Source organism: Aulostomus chinensis, chromosome 1 (genome assembly GCF_037954235.1).
Source record: "Aulostomus chinensis isolate RoL2024-O1b breed Wild chromosome 1, RoL_Achi_v1.0, whole genome shotgun sequence".
NCBI lineage: Eukaryota > Metazoa > Chordata > Actinopteri > Syngnathiformes > Aulostomidae > Aulostomus > Aulostomus chinensis.
In genome coordinates, this window is record NC_141320.1 from 209247 (window position 1) to 214983 (window position 5737).

The following is a 5737-nucleotide window of genomic DNA, read 5'->3' on the forward strand; positions in this document are numbered from 1 at the left end:
GTCGAGTGGACCGGGGCGGATGAGGGCCTGCTGCTTCCTTGAAATATTTCTCAATATTTCAGTTGCAACTGTATAGTGATGGTGGCTCAGTTTAGAGCTGTCAATCAATGTTAATAACTGATCTTAGCATCTGGAGATTATTTTAGGAACACAAATACTTTTACTTCATTCTGAGGATGTGCAGACGTTCAATATAATGATTTTTTATTCGTCAAAGATTCCTGCTAGTCAGAGAGGATCTGGGCTGGATTGGAAAGCTTCTGAGAGGGAAACCTTCACTCTGGACTGGACTGAGAACGGAGCAGCCTCAGCTTCCTGGAGCCTGACTTGCCTCTGTGGTCTAAGGTTGTGTGGGCTGACATCACAGTGAAACTCCTGAGATCACAGAGCCTTTGAGATCACAGGCTGACTTCCTTTTTATCCCTAAAATTTGTGTTTGATCAGTTAAACAGTGACTCTACCAGAGGGGATGTAGCTCAGTGGTAGAGCGCATGCTTCGCATGTATGAGGCCCCGGGTTCAATCCCCGGCATCTCCAGCTGGTCCTTTGGAGCCTTCATCTTGTCAGCTAAATTGATCATTAAATGTGACAACAGTTGATAACAAACTACCAGAAGAGAAACCAGTCTGTTGCATATCAAAGTATTTGTAGCTGGGTCAGTGTGACTGTGAGCCTTCATAGCCAGCATGAAGGAGCTGGTTTTATCTTTGCTGGGGAAATCCCACACACAGCTGCTCTCAGTTCCAAATGTGTGTGTCCTCACTCCTCCGTCCTCCTGCTGCCCTCAGAATACAGACACAATTCAACCTGGCAAGTTTGGAGCATAGAAGTGCTCCTGAAGAGATGTGTGTCAGCCCACAGCTGGCTGTTCTTACCTGGAACCTCAAGATGAAACTGCTTCCACAGATTGGAAATGAATCTGATGTTGACATTTGGACAAATCACCTGTTCATCAGTTCATCATCACTTCCATCCATTTTCTACTGCTTATCTTGTTATAGAAAGGAGTCTATCTGCTGTGTGACTGAGGCAGTTACTGTGAGCTGCTGCATGTCTCAGTGTGTGTGTGTGGGGGGGCTGTGTGTGACTGGTCGGCTGCCAAGGATTATTGATGAGATCAATCATGATCAGCTCAGAGATCACGGCACAGAAGAAGGAGACTTTGATTTTTGGGGGTTCAGTTTCTAAGTCAGACACATCATCACAATTTGAAGTTTTCCTCCAGTAAAAAACAAAACAACACAAAACCAAACAAAAACATGATTTGACTTTTGATGTCTACCTTTTTTGGAAATTGTGAGTCCAACAAGCAGGAGGCCGTTTGAGCTTGGAAACTGTGAAGCATCACCAGTAACTGCTGGTTAATTTACAGTTGTTTCCTCCAAAAAGTTTAAAATGAACTCAATGCTGAATCCCTCATCGTCATCACTGAGCTGCAGAACTGGTCCATGCAGGAGGCTGAGCAGGTCTTCCTCTCTGGTCCAGTGTCTCAGCACAGGTCAGAGTAGAGAATTAAAACATGAACACAAATCTTTATCAGCTGTTTACTGATATCAGTGACTACCTTCAAGTAAGAGTGTTAGTGAATGGACCCTTTTTAAAGTTTATGTTATAATGTTTGAAAAATGATGCTCACAAAAACACAATAAAAGTGTTTGTGGTAAAATGATTCCAGTAGATTTTATTGCCATTTTAAGAGTTCAAGCATATTTTGATGACATTGTTTGATATCATGACTCTCAGTTACTTTAGCAGGACCATCGGGACATGAAATCTTCCTCATCATCCCATATCGACCCTCAACCCCTCACACAGAACCAGGAGCCCTCAACTGAAGGAACCTTTAAAACTGAGAAGTTGGACAGAAAGCAGTATTTTGGTGGAACGAACCTTTAAAACTATAAATTAGAAAGTATTTTGGTGGAACGAACCTTTAAAACTATAAATTAGAAAGTATTTTGGTGGAACGAACCTTTAAAACTATAAATTAGAAAGTATTTTGGTGGAACGAACCTTTAAAACTATAAATTAGAAAGTATTTTGGTGGAATAAACCTTTAAAACTATAACTTGTTTGAAAGTATTTTGGAGGAATTGGAATAATCCTTTTATACAGTTGTCAGAAATTAAAGGACAGGAAGTAGTATTTTGGTGGAATAAACCTTTAATACTGTAGTTCGAAAGGAGTAATTTGCTATCATCTAATTCGATAGGTGGCGCTGTCACCAAAAAACAAAAGTCCCAGAACTGCATTTTATCATCCAATTCAGTAGGTGGTGCTGTGGGGTCCTGGAACTGCAGCTCTCTGGTGCTGCAGGATCTCCTCTTGAAAAGCCTCACAGTTCAGAGTCGTTCCAGAATCTAGGAGCAGAAACCAAAGTCTCCTACGACGAGGATGGGATTGGAACCCACGCCTGCAGAGCTCAATGGATCAGCAGTCCATCACCTTAACCACTCGGCCACCTCGTCTCCTGACCACCATGATGTGCTGCTTTCTCTGAGCCTTTTAAACAGCTGAACTCTTTGGAGCCCATTTGTCAGAAATGGACCCAGCAGGAGCCACTGAACACAACTCTGACATCATCAGGCTTCTTCCCAGCAGCTTGGTGCTCCAGAAGGAAGAATCCAGACCATCGCTACATCATCAGAGTGAACACCAGCTGATGTTGACCAGTTTAACAAGCCTTTGACTGCTAAATGACATCCAAGCTCAGATTCTCTTGTCCTGGTAGAACAAGTCAATGTTGAAGAAGATGAGAGCACCAGTCTCTTTCATCCAATGCTGGAACAGCGTTAGACTGAAGGTCTGAAGGTCCCTGGTCTGGTCCAGGTTTCAACAGGGGACCAGCATCAGCCAGCATTTAAATGTGGACAGCAGTGGAGGTGAAGCCCACATCAAGGAAACAAGCCTCCTATCACTGTCCTGTGCTGAGTTTCTTTAAAAAATGTGAGACAACCTCAAGAGTTTCTGTTTCCTGTGTTGGACTTTGCCTCAGAGAATCAGAGCCAATCAGAAGCTTGTTGGTCTTGGATGCTGGTCATCAGGAGCAATGAGGGGCTCAGTGTCTTGCTCAAGGACACTTCAACATGGTCACCAGCTGAAGTGAGAACTGAACCAGCAACTCTGCTAGACGGCCACTCTTCCTCCAGACCGTGCCCCCCTAACCTGAATCATCATGATGTCATTATTTGTTGCTTTAATTCACCAAATGTGTGACGTGGTGAGTTTGTCAGGAGTTTAAAGACCAAAGTTGTGAACACACAGAGAAGTAAACCTGTCAAAGCTGCTTCACTTGATGAGAGAAACTGAGGAACTGATAGAAGAGCAACAAAGAAAATGGAGTCAGAAGGTCGTCTTCTTCACTGCTCAGTCACAACACTGACACACACACACACACACACACACACACACACACACACACACACACACAAATAGTTTGTCTTTGAGAGAGGACAAAAAAATATTTCACTGTGCCGACATGAACTTTCATTGTTGAATTTCAGTCTCCTACAAAAGTGTGTGAATGTGGTCGTTGTGGCCGAGTGGTGAAGGCGATGGACTAGAAATCCATTGGGGTCTCCCTGCTCAGGTTGGAGTCCTGCCAACAACGTTGAACTGTTGACAATTTAAATTTGACTCATTTTTCCTCCACACTGTCCTTCATCACAGCATTTAACATCAGGACTGCTCCCAGATCAGCTCCATGACCTCATCCCTGCACCAGAGTCCCGCCCAAGTTCATCAAAAACGGCCAAGCATAAATATATAATATGTATATAATGTGAACACACCTGTACAGGTGCGTTAACGTGCTTAATAATAGAGAATGAGTGAAAGGTTTGTTCAGAGTGGAGTGCAGTACCACAGTCAGGCCAGCAGGTGGGGCTTTCGTTGGTGCTGTCTACCTAATTGCGGTGTCTGTGCTCTGCCAGCAGAGGTCGTGCTTCCCCACCAATCTTCTAGGGTGTCTGAGTGGTGCCGCCATGTTTAGATCGTAGCAGGAGGACGTAGGTTGGTACTTGGCAGTTCGGATGTAGCGAAAGTCAAGTTATGAATGGAGGGCTGAGTTGGAGCAGAGGGGGGCAGGATCCTGGGGGTGGACTGTCTTTAGGGGGCTGAGGTGTCTGGTGGTCTTGGTGGACCCTCTGCATCTCAAGCTGAGACCACAGAGTCCTGTGTTCTTGAGTCATTGTCTATAGTCTCTGTTGTTGGAGAGCTCAGTGTGGTCCCTGATGGTCTAGTGGCTAGGATTTGGCGCTTTCACTGCCGCGGCCCGGGTTCGATTCCCGGTCAGGGAATGAGTTATTTAGAGGTTGAGGGAGAGGTGATCAGGTGGTCCACATGATGGTGGAGGTGATGAACTGTGAATCCATCATGGCTCCACTCTCACCCCCATTGTAGTGTTCTTGGTTCACTCTGCCATGGCCCCATGTTGAAGGGTGACTGTCTCATTCAGGTTCAACCCTTTGTTAGACTCTGTTAAGTCACTGACTGCTGCAAGGACAAACTGTAATCCTCCTTAGTAGCTTTGGTTATTGATGATCTGCAATGGTTCGTGGGGGTGGAGCCTATCCCAGCAGCCCTCAGGTGAGGGGCGGGGTTTATCCTGGACAGGTCACCAGTCCATGGCAGGGCCAACACATAGAGACAGATTGATTATAAAAATGTTCATCCCCAGTTTGAAGTTAGAGACAGGATTTAAGTGTGGAAGGTTTTTGTATCTTCAATTTAATTCTGAGTGTTGTAAACTGTTTCTAACAAACTCTACTGTTCAACAGTCAAAATGTTTTCTAACCAAGCTGAATGCTCTCATATACTTTTTAAAGTTGAGTTTCTCTCACGTCCTCCTGAGATCAAAGACAGAATTCTAGGTACAAATAAATACACTATCAAAGCCCTGATGACATCATCATCAATTCTGACTTTGATCTGGAGGCTCTTGCTTTCTTGCTTCAAATAAAAAACGTTGTTCCAGGGAAAAGTCTGCACACACACACACACACACACACACACACACACACACACACACACACACACACACAGCCTGTCTTCAGTATAAAATGGTCTGTCACGTTCTCTCACGTTGGAAGATTTCTCTGACTCCATTGTGAATACAGAGATTCTTCATCTGCCACCTGAGTCTTGATCCACTGATTCCTCTGATCCACCTCTTTCTGCTCCAACAAGGCTGACATGGATCAGGTGGGTCCATGTCATCCAATCAGGAGGTTTCTCCTCTCAGTTAATTTTCTTCATCCCAGTTTAGATTGATTCTTCTCAGCCTGATGAAGGAGCATCTGATCAGGTGTTTGGCTGCTTGTTGGTTGTAATTCCATAGATTTTAATCTCAGATGTTATAGAATTAATAAGAACATCTTAAAGACCTTTGTCCAACACTTGAAACTCTCCTGTCTGTCCAGGCCCAACTGGCCTTTGGTAGTGAGGTGGTGGATGCATGTGAATGAAATGAGGCTCGTGTTGCTGTGAGGAGCCACTAGAGGGAGACACCTGTCGTTCCTCCCAGCTGACAATGAGGCTTCACAGCTGCATTTGAAGCTGTCCTTTATTGGTCCCAACTGTCTTGAGCTCAGGGGCCAAACTCACCAACAACACTTCCTCCTGGTCATGTGGTCTGTTTGTCAGGAGATTCCCAATCCAAAGTTGTTGACACACAAGAGAAGAAAACAAAGTTTGTTCATTTTTATGAATCAAACTGAAAATGAACAGAAGAGTGACA

At 44.4% G+C, this 5737-nt stretch overlaps 2 non-coding genes across 2 annotated transcripts; both read left to right on the forward strand.

Moving 5' to 3' along the window:
* The first annotated feature begins 465 nt into the window (after positions 1-465).
* trnaa-cgc (transfer RNA alanine (anticodon CGC)) lies at positions 466-537 on the forward strand. The gene has a single exon. It is a non-coding gene; the product is annotated as a tRNA-Ala (tRNA).
* Positions 538-4226: 3689 nt separating this feature from the next.
* On the forward strand, positions 4227-4298 carry trnae-uuc (transfer RNA glutamic acid (anticodon UUC)). Its single transcript has one exon. It is a non-coding gene; the product is annotated as a tRNA-Glu (tRNA).
* Positions 4299-5737: the final 1439 nt, after the last annotated feature.